The sequence below is a fragment of the Myripristis murdjan genome, chromosome 18 (genome assembly GCF_902150065.1).
Source record: "Myripristis murdjan chromosome 18, fMyrMur1.1, whole genome shotgun sequence".
Taxonomy (NCBI): domain Eukaryota; kingdom Metazoa; phylum Chordata; class Actinopteri; order Holocentriformes; family Holocentridae; genus Myripristis; species Myripristis murdjan.
Genome location: NC_043997.1, coordinates 1,678,189 through 1,689,217, shown reverse-complemented (window position 1 = coordinate 1,689,217; position 11,029 = coordinate 1,678,189). Strand labels below are relative to the sequence as shown.

The window sequence follows — 11,029 nt, the reverse complement described above, 5'->3', positions numbered from 1 at the left end:
ATGGAAATTTATGAGGGGATGTCAGAGCAAAAGCAAATGGTAATGTGTAATAATATTCGGAAATATAATGTGCACAGTCGGTGTCTCACCTTTGGACCTCCTGCAGACGTACCGCACCAAAACCACCAGGAGAACCAGGAGAACCAGGAGAACCGGACCACAGGCAGATCCAAGGATCCACCGGAGGGGCAGAGGAGGGGAGGAATAGGTTGGAGGAGGGGAGGAGGAGTTTGGAGGAGTTGAAGCTTGAGAAGAGGAGTTGGAGCGTGTAGTTGAACCTTGAGTAGAGGAGGTTGGAGGAGGGGAGGTGGGAGGAAGAGGAGGAGGAGCTGTAGTCGTGGGTTTCACTGAAACAAAACAGACTGGATTGATTTCTTGTCTTTTACAAACATTTCTCTGTCAGTCAAATCTGTTTCTTTGTTAGATTTCTGGCCAGCAGATGGAGGCGAGTGCATGACCTCCTTCCAGTTTCATGTAGAGAGGAGACACTAGTGGGCTGAATGGTGACTCTTTTCCTTCTCTTTGCAAAGTGAGACAGAGTTTTCACATGAACCTCTGCCGTCCTCCTGAGTGCAGACACTCTGGAAGGTGAAGACAGGAAAGAAACCAAAGTCAGACCGACTTCCTCACCTGCCACAGCCAGCCAGCTGGGTGGAGACTGTCCTTTACCAGAGATGGTGCAGTGATAGAGGCCTTCATCAGGCTTGGAAACATTGTGGATGGTCATCTGTCCTGTAGACTCAGTCCTGATGAGGGAGCCATCTTTATAGAAATCAGCTGAGAGGCTGGAGGGAGTCCTGGTTGTACAGTTCAGAGTCACAGCAGCTCCCTCCATCACAGGAAGGACAGGACTCTGCAGGATCACATGACCCTCTGAACACAGAGACAAACCACAGGATTTCATCCATTTAGAAACAACTTCATCAGGAGGACAGAGGACATCAGCTCATTTCTCAGCAGCATCGGCCTCCAGCTTGACAAAGAGCAAACCAACATGTCTGATTCACCAAAACCCTGGGTTGGGGCCCGATGGCTTCTCTGTTGAGTTCTATAAACACTTCTGGTCCATTCTAGCTCTTCTACAAACTGATATTTAAAATAAACAAAAATCAACGTTCCCAGCAAACATGAACACAGCCATGAATTTCACTCCTGCCAAAACCTAACAAAGACCCAACCCAGCCAGCAGGCTACCATCCCATTTTTCTCATCAGTGTGGATATAAAACTTATTGCTAGGGCACCAGCTCACAGAATAGAGGAGTTCAATCCATCTATAATCCACCCAGATCAAACCAGCTTTATCAACAGCAGACACAATAACATAAACATCACATAAACTGTCACTTTCACAACACAGTTCACAAAACGTGAACTGTCCCACCAGAGGAAGCAACACGCTTGATCACGTGTACACCTATGTATAATAGAGCTGTGCCCCTTCCATATTTGGGCTTGGCAGATCACATCAGCCTGCCTCTGGTCCCAGCCTACATCCCCCTCAGGATGAAGATGCAGCCATCAGTAAAAACTCTTCAAACCTGGCCTGAGGGAGCTTTGTCTCACTGACTGTGTTTACAAGGTCTTTAGTATCCCGGCTTTGAGCATATCTGGGATATGATGTTTACATGGAGCACAGAGAAACCCGGTTATTCATATCCCTGTATACATGATAAATACCAGTAACCCGTTTTCTGATCACTGCGTCCTATGTGTGTAGGCGCGTGTTATGACAATAAAGGTTTCTATTCTATTCTATTCTATCAAAGAAAGAGGAAAGCAGTGACAGCCATGTGAGCAGAACTGCAGAACATGCAAACTGTTTCAGACGCTGAGACGGCCGTAAACAGAGCGGCGCTCTGCAGCAGGTTTGTCTGTTGCTAGAATATAATCCTCTGGGACGTGTCTGCTGCAAACACAAAGCTGCCTCACCAGTAATTATGGAGTTTGCATGTCTAAATTCAAGTGAAAAAAACAATCAGATGGATCAGTGATGAAATAAAGTCAGTTGAACATGAGGGTTAGACTGTGGTGTAAAATGATTTCTGATTGAAAACTTTGCAGTAATGTGATTTCTCTGGAAAGCAGGATACTTGCATTACTCTGTATTGTTCTGTATTTTGTTTCCTGCTATTTTCTGTCCTGATACAGGAAAAACCAGGCAGAGATAATGCCAGAGTTGACAGGTGAGTTCAGTGAGAGGGCAGACACGTAGCCTGGTCTGAGTCTGCTGGCTGCAGCAGCCCTGCTTGTCCCCATCTCCAGTTAAACTGAGACTTCTCAGCAATGAACAGGGGAAGAGATTTTCAACCATGACAGAGGGCATGATGTGTAAAATTTCTGGTTTTGTGAGTTTGTTTCTGTTTCAGGTCCAAACTGACCCAAGGAAAAAGCTGAAAGGACAAACCTGGCTGCACCCGCATGTTCAAACAGGGAATGCCAAATGTGCAGCTAGGCACATGACAAAAGCACTCTGACACAAAGCAGGGTATTAAAGAGAAACAGTAATATATTTTAAAATGTAAATTTAATTTACAATGTAAATAGGTATTTGTTAAGAGTTATTTACGTTGAAATAAGATTGAGTGATTATTTGTTCATAAATGAGAATTTATTTTAATTTGTAAATAGTTATTTCTTAATAGTTACTTATGTTGACTTAAGATACTTCTTTTGAGTGGTTATTAATTTGCAATAAATGGATTATTTGATCATTTGCTTTTGTATTTGTATTTGCTTCACCATTTTATTAATGAACCTGTTTGTCCACCACCCAACACAAGTGTGTGTTGGGTGGTGCAGCACGGCATGTGACACACACACACATATGTATATATATATATAGTAGTAGTAGTATACATATAGCACTTTTCAAAAAACCCAAACTAACCCTTTAAGCATTTGGTAAACTCGGTTCTAAAACTGGTTGTTATCATTATTATAATTAATTAGTAGTAGTATTGTTGTTAGTGTTGTTAAAGTTTCTATTATTTGTCTCTGGTGAGAATGATTTATTTGGCCACATTTTTCTGAGAAACACACAGACTGATATGAATAAATGATTTCTTTATGTTTTTATACTGAGTAGCTGCTGTGTGGACTCACCAGTGACGGTGATGTTGACGGTGTTGCTGGTTGCTCCCTCTCTGGACTCACACCAGTAAACTCCACTGTCACCTGGGAATGTGTAACTGATTCTGCAGGAGGAAGCGTTTAGTTTTCCCCAGGTGTCTCCACACTCTGTCATGGTTTCTGTGGTCGTGTTCCTCTTCACCGTCCATCCAGCAGAGTCTTCCTCACAGCTCAGATCAAGAGACTTACGAACAAACAGCTGAGCTGTGCTGGGCCTGAGAGTCAGGGAGACTGGGTGGGGGTGGAGAGGAGGGATGAAGGACAAATCAGTGATTAATTAGCGTTTTAAAAATAATTTAAAATAAATGTATATTTTAATATTTTAAATAAAGAACTACTAGCAGTGAACAATAAAGCAGAACAGCAGCAGAGACTTCCTAACTGCACAAAGCCACAGAGCAGCCACTTCACAGTGGGTGGGAGCTTCAACACAACTTCATATTTAAATCAGAAAAGGAGAAGAGCATCACAGTGAAGTGCAGTGAAGTGCAGGGTGACCAGCCGTCCCATATGGCCTGGGACAGTCCAGGAAATCAGATCATCTGGGCCGCGTCCCGCATGACACAATCAGTGTCTTACACTTCAGTGATTAGTGTCATTTCCAGGAAGATACACTTATTTTACTATCAGTTTGTTTGTAATGTTAAACATTGGCCTGTCCTGGTCACTAAAGAAGCAGGTCTGGTTAATAAGCAAACTATTGAATGAAGTTCATTCTATTTATTTGTTTTAATCATCATTAAGATAACAAGATGAAAATTCCATAGGCTCCAATAATTTAGAGCAGCAGGTTACCCTAATAACCTTAATAAGAGGCCCTGTGTTATCTCCCTCTGTCCCACATGAATCCCAGTGTCCTGCGTCCTGCAGCTCTGCAGCTGATACTGTGATACATATGGGTTACTGAACACATTTTGCTGCTGTAACAGTATTTTGCACTTGATACTAAACACTTGTACCAAATATTAATACCAATACTTAAGACTAATATGAATACTTCATACTAAATACTAATATTCACACTAAGACAGTGGTTCTCAACCTTTTTTGGGCCAGCTCCCCCCTGTACATCATCCAGGTTGCTTTCCACTCCCCATTAAATATCATGTAGTTTGGTCGTCTTTCCTTAATTTTAAGTGATTATTATCTTGTTTTGTAGTTATAATTAGTATTCTTTTTTAATTAAAAAAAAAAGCCTGCACTTTACAAATTGACAATTTTGACAAACAATCTTTATTGAGGTGTCACTTAATTAGTAATCGCAGCCAATCAGAAACTGTGGATTAAACAGCAGTCAATCAGAATGATGAAAAAAGGGGTTGTTTCAGAACGGAGAACAAGAACAGCATTACAACATTTACTGGACTAGGATAGCCTATCACAGCCCAATTCTCATGGAAATGATTTGAAGAAAAACCAAAAGAAAAAACTTTCTTTGTGAGCCCTAATGGAGGGTTTTCATGATGCGTCATGGTGACATGCCCTGTGAGCCCTGCACTTGGTGGCTATATGCCAGCTTCTTCACGTCGGGTTGTGATGAGGTGAGCTTGAGCCTCGGTGCACCAGAGGTACATTTCCACATCTGCAATAAACAGACATGAGACCACAACTTCATTTACTTCGTTTTGCTGCTTCCGCTGGCTTCCTGCTTCCTGCTTTCTGGCTACCGGGCACCAGCTCCACTCCTGGCAAACCCCTCCAAACCTCCGGCTCTACTTCATCCATCCAGTGCGCTACCATCCCAGCCTTCGGTGTTCCCAGCAGTGCTCCCCTTTCACATTGCTCAGCCCCTGCCTGGCTAGCTCGCTCGCTAGCCAGGTTGGCCTTTCTCTACCTCTCTCTCTCTGTCTACCAGCCTCTGCTCCGGCTAGCTAACCTGCTCACCAGGCTAGCTTGCCATCTCTCTAGCCACCCGGCTCCCCTCCTCCCATCCTCATACACACACAACCCCTTCCCGGTAAGCTACCCACTAGCCAGGTCGCTAGCCCCTCTCACTCGCTCATCCCCTTGCAAAATTTGGACTTTCTTAAATGCTCACGACGTGGACAAATAACCTACGGGTGAATGTGTCCTAACGTTAGCTAGTTAACAGTGCTAGTATTGGACGGAACGTTTGCCACCGGATACACCATCGACTCCTGGGATCAGTGGAGGGTTGTGTGCCTGTCGATTCTTTCTGTCGAGGATGTTGAAGACGTCTACATGATTGGATTTATGATAACAGGATTTCTGCTGTTTGGTGCTGGTGGATTCCTGATTTATCGCAAAGTTCAGAGGGTGTTGGCAGCGCTTTTGGCTCTGGAGAAGCTGCCAGCCATAGAAGGTTTGGGCCGAGCTAACAACACTCAGACTCATGCGTTGTGCGTAATTCCTGGACTTTTACGCCAGATGTGTAACAACTTGGAGAAGTTGGAAGCTCGACGCTGAGGAAATGTGCCATGATTTGAAATTATTCGGAATCACCGAGAGAACCACAGAGACTCAAGGCTGATGGAAATTGCAGAGTCAGCCTGACCAAAACAATCACTTTATCCACAATTTGGCGCCCCAGCGACCTTGGAAGGCCGCTATCTTCACTTTCTCCTGGATGTTTATGCAGACAGCCGCTCTCCCCCACTCCCTCCCCATCAACCTCCCACACACACACACACACACACACACACACACACACACATACACACTCCCTCCCCATCACCCTCCACCCGGGAACTTCTACTCTGTTCAGGACTCTCGAGGCCGTCTCCCGGGCAACGGCCAGGGTTGTCATCTTATCAGACGGCAGAGACAATATTGACACTGTTGTGGGGAAGATGGTCCTGGACTTACGCACACACATACACAAGGACACACATACACGCATCCCTTGAAATTCAACGCCTCATTGGCCCCCCACTTCTGTTACAGTGCAGTTTGTGGGTGCGGAGCGCCGTAGCCCCCTCCCCCAATCCCTTCCTCCTTCCACATGTGCAATGTCTCAAGTCATGTTGTAATGTTTAATATGTGCTTATTGTGCTGGGGTGTTTTTTTCCCAATGCCATGTTGTGCTCCCCCTAGGAGCCCAGTTTGACATTTGACGGATGACGGATGACGGATAAAGAACCGTCACAGCCCCTGGTTCACCCATGAGCTCACATCTCTTCTAAACCAAAAGAACACTGCATGGAGAAAAGCTCGCTTATCGAGTTCTCCCAATGATCATCTCCACTTTCGGCAGCTCCGTAATAAGGCCACCCAAGCCGTGCGACAGGCCAAATCTGGTTACTATAAGGCCCAATTCACCCAATGCAACTCCAATCCCTGCACCTTTTGGAAAACAGTCAGAAAACTTGAGAACAAGCCCTCATCATTGCCCCTCTCACTCAAAGCGAACGATCTTGTCATTACAGACAAGAATGCTATGGCAGACACTTTCAACAGTCATTTCATACAGTCCGGTTTTGTCTTTGAGACCACACAGCCCAGAAGCTCCACCACCCTGCCACCCACCGTCCGTAGTCCTCCCAACCACCCCGACACCCTTGCCTTCCCACACAGTTTCTCCCTGCGGCCCCTCACAGAGGGAGAGGTACTAAAGGAACTGTCTGCTCTGGACCCCAAAAAAGCAGCTGGGTCTGACGACCTTCCCGCATTTTTTATTAAAATTGTGGCTCCCATCATTACAGCACCCTTAACCGACATTTTCAACCTCTCACTCCACACTGCCGAAATACCCACAGATTGGAAAGAAGCCATTGTCCTCCCCCTGTTTAAGGGTGGTGAGCAGTCCGACCCTATCGTCCCATCTCCATCCTCCCCTGTGTGTCCAAGGTTTTTGAGAAGCTTGTGAACAAGCAGCTCACAACCTATCTTAATACTTCCGATATTCTGTCCAGCGTTCAGTCTGGCTTCCGTGCTGGGTTTGGGTGTACAACGGCTACTTTAAAGGTGCTGAACGACATTACCTCTGCTCTAGACGCCAAACAACATTGTGCTGCCATATTCATCGACCTTGCCAAAGCCTTTGACACTGTTGACCACCCTATCCTCATCAGCAGGCTGAGCAGTATAGGGGTCACTAATCTCTCACTGGCTTGGTTCTCCAACTATCTTTCCCACCGGGTGCAGCGTGTAAGATTTGACAACTCACTCTCTCGCCCCCTCTCTGTCACGAAGGGCTCTAGTTTCGCAGACCAGGCGAGGTGGGGGCGTAGCGCAGATGCGCTTCGCCAACTGGGTGTGGCCAGGCGGATTTTCCAAGTTTGGCATGCCGTTCTCGGTGGCACAAGTACTCCGCCATCCCTCCTACCGGCGGAGGGGAGGAGGGAAGGCATGGAGTGGGTTTGACACAGCCGATTCACATATAACCAATCAAATGAGCCCCTGTCCTCACCTTTAAAATGCGCTGCGCGAAGGCGTAATGAAAGTTTACACAGCTGACATGGAGGTCTATTGCCGCAGGCGGAGCGGAGCTCAGGAGACAGGCGCGGAGCGGAGACCGGCGAGCAGTGCGCACACGTCACCAAAACCTCACAGGCAGGCTTCCGGGATGTCAGACACATGAACGATGCAATAAATACCGAAAAAACCACAATTCAATGCTACGATCACAATCAGCACATACATATATCTCCATATCAACTGTCCCGTCACAGCTGATGTCAGATCAAAGGAGATTGGCACCATTTGTGCTGATTGTGAGGTTTTGGTGATGTGCGCCAGCCAGCCAAACTTCCACTGCGCCGGCTCTGCTCCGCCTTGCGCTGAAAGTAGACGTGGTTTCAGATGGCGAGCTTTTGGCGCACCTCGGCGAAGCCTTTTGGCACGAAACTGTCACTGTGCCAAGCCGAATCTGTCGGCACCTCCCCCCGCTGCGCCGCCACTCCCATCTCGGCGAACCTCCGCCTGCGAAACTTGGACACTGTCCGCCTCTCCCGTTTCGCCGGTCGAAACTAGCTCTGCGCGGGGTTCGCCTCACTGCGCCACCCCGCGCTGCGCCGGGAAACTAGAGCCCTAAGAGTGTCCCTCAAGGTTCTGTACTCGGTCCACAACTGTTCTCCATCTTCATCAATGACATTCCCCTAGTTGCTGGAAACTCATCCATCCACCTTTATGTCAATGACACAATACTCTATGCCTCCAGTCCGTCCCCCTCCTCTGTCCAATCCACACTCTAGGATAGCTTTCTCCAGGTACAACATGCCTTCTCTCAACTGAAACTGTCACTCAACACCTCCAAGACAAAGGCCATGTGGCTTCACCGAAAGGGTGCTCCCTCTCCGTCTCCATTAAACATTTCCACCTGTGAGGGAGCTATCCTGGAGCACATTCCCACCTATAAGTACTTGGGCACCTGGTTAGATTCCACGCTTTCCTTTTCTCACCACATCTCACGGTTGCAGTCCAAAGTCAAGGCCAAACTTGGTTTCCTCTAAAGAAATCGTCACGCCTTCACTTCTTCCTCCAAACTCACTCTCATCAAAATGACCATTCTCCCCACACTCGACTTCGGCGACACTATCTACAGATCCGCATGCAAGGGCACTCTCGCAAAACTTGACATACTCTATCACTCTGACATCCACTTTGCCACTAATGCCCCCTTCAACACCCACCACTGCACCCTTTAATCACTGGTAAGCTGGCCCTCACTTCACGCCCGCCGCCATATTCACTGGCTCACCCTCATCTACAAGACCCTCCTTCACCGCACACCCCCCTATCTGTCTCGTCTGCTGCACCGACTCCCCGTCATATACAACACCCGGTCTTCTCTGCGCATACAGTTAGCAACCCCTAAATCCAGATCCTCCCTTGGTCATGCATCTTTCCAGTCAGCCGCTGCCACTGACTGGAATGCTCTGCAAAAACTCCTAAAACTGGACAACTTCATCTCTATCCCGGCCTTCAAAGAGGCCATCTCACACATACTCACTGCAGCCTGCAACTGCTTTCTGCCATCTAATTCAGCCCCCACCTTACGTTGTATGCTCATACCCGCTGACGTTGCCCAGGTCACACTGTGATGCTGTAAATATGCTGTTCATGTTGTAAATATTCCTCATTCCTTGTTCTAACCTGTGTTTTTAATATTTTATCCCCTGGTAAGTTTATCTTGTCGTCCTGCCTGCTAACCTGCTTGGCCTGTTTTTTCTCTATCGCTTATTGTGTACCTGTCTTGTGTAACCCCCACCCCCCACCCCACCCCCACAGCTAGACGCTGTGGTGCTTTAACGGGAAAGTCCGAAGGCGGATTCACTTTGGTAAATTTGTAGTCCCACACTGTGTCGCTATTCCGTGCACCTCATCCATGCCCCAATATTGCAACACTTACGGTATAAAAAATAAATAAAGTTCCCGTTAACTCAGACACACATGCCCAAAATCCATCACCAAGATTGAGGTGTTTTTAACATTAATGCTTTGGATTTGTCCTTTCAATGTATATCATGACTTAACGCACAGTGAGGTCCGTGGCTGAGTAGGCAGGATCAGCCAGAGCTTAAATCGCATAGCACATGCATACAAAAAATATATATGAAGTAGAACTCAATATTAAAACCACTGCAAAGTCAATCAAGCTGCTGCTGTAGTAGTAGTCATTGAAAAAAAACATAGTTATTGACATCGGCGGATTATAGCGTGCCCAAAATTACTGTCAATTAATTATCTGAGACAAACATTCACCTGCATTTCTGCAGGATTAACAGCCCAGGAGCTCCCAAAGACAAGCTCACAACAAGAAATCAGCTGAATCTCAACAACACAGGATTCCAGTGCAGTCTATAAGAGCAACAACAACACATTATGAACACCGCCTGCTTGGATCACACACCATTAAACCTCCAAGCACAACTAACTCTGAAAAGCCTAAAAAGCTACTGAGTTGTACTGCTACTGTTATATAATATAGGCTAATATATATATATATATATATATATATATATATATATATATATACGACCCAGGACACCATAGCAACCATCTAGCAACAACTTAGCATTTACCCAGGACACCATAGCAACCACCTAGCAAAACCTTAGCAGCAACCCAGAACACCATAGCAACCAGCTAGCAAAACCATAGCAATGACCCAGGACACCATAGCAACCACCTAGCAAAACCTTAGCATTGACCCAGGACACCATATCAGCCACCTAGCAAATCCTTAGCAATGACCCAGGACACCATAGCAGCTGCCACGAAAGACACCCTCGCAACCATGCAGAACACCCTAACAACGGCTAAGCAGCAAGTTGCACTTAAACAACCAAGGACACCATAGCAACCATAGCAAAATTATTGAAACTTTAAATTTGGTAAGTCTGTAGATGATCCTCTGGTCTTATCTCTTTTTTTTCTGCACAAACACTTTGAGCAGAGAAAAATAAGAAAGAGGAAGGAAACGAGAGAGATAACAAAGGCCGTTGGGCTCCAGTGAGTTTTCTGCTTTGACCCCTAATGACCTCTCAGGGTTAAATTAGAGTGTGAGTGTGATGGAGGAAGTGCACTAACCTCTGCTGGGCCTGCAGCACAGCCACACCGTCAGCACTGAGGACAGAAATGAGAGTCCGGTTGGTTTGAGGTTTTCCACCAATCAGAGAAGAGAGTTCAGACAACCAGCCTCTGTGCTGCACACACAACACTGGGAGATCTCATCTGCAGGGGCTTTCATGCTGCTGGACAGTCATTTGGTTCTACTGAGACATTTGAGAGTGAACTGTGTGCAGCTCAAATACAGGAGACACATGGCAGTGCAGAGACAGATTCAGGGCTGTAGCGTCTCTTAGTGTCCCAGCTGACAGCGAGCCAGGCAGCTGCCATCTAGGTTGTACCTATACACCTATATATCTATATATCTATAAACCTATATACCTATATACCTAATACCTATATATCTAATACCTATATACCTATAAAAA

The 11,029-nt window shown here is 46.3% G+C and overlaps 1 protein-coding gene and 1 long non-coding RNA gene across 3 annotated transcripts in view; one reads left to right on the top strand and one right to left on the bottom strand.

Annotated features, from left to right (window-relative positions):
* The window catches only part of LOC115376755 (uncharacterized), a 7,323-nt gene extending 7,176 nt beyond the window's left edge, over nucleotides 1–147 (bottom strand). Inside the window, exon 1 of the long non-coding RNA XR_003929848.1 lies at nucleotides 90–147. This is a non-coding gene — a long non-coding RNA (uncharacterized LOC115376755). The remainder of the gene's footprint in view (nucleotides 1–89) is intronic.
* The window catches only part of LOC115376640 (CD226 antigen-like), a 122,131-nt gene that overhangs the window by 71,073 nt on the left and 40,029 nt on the right, over nucleotides 1–11,029 (top strand). The gene's annotated exons all lie outside the window — the stretch shown is intronic.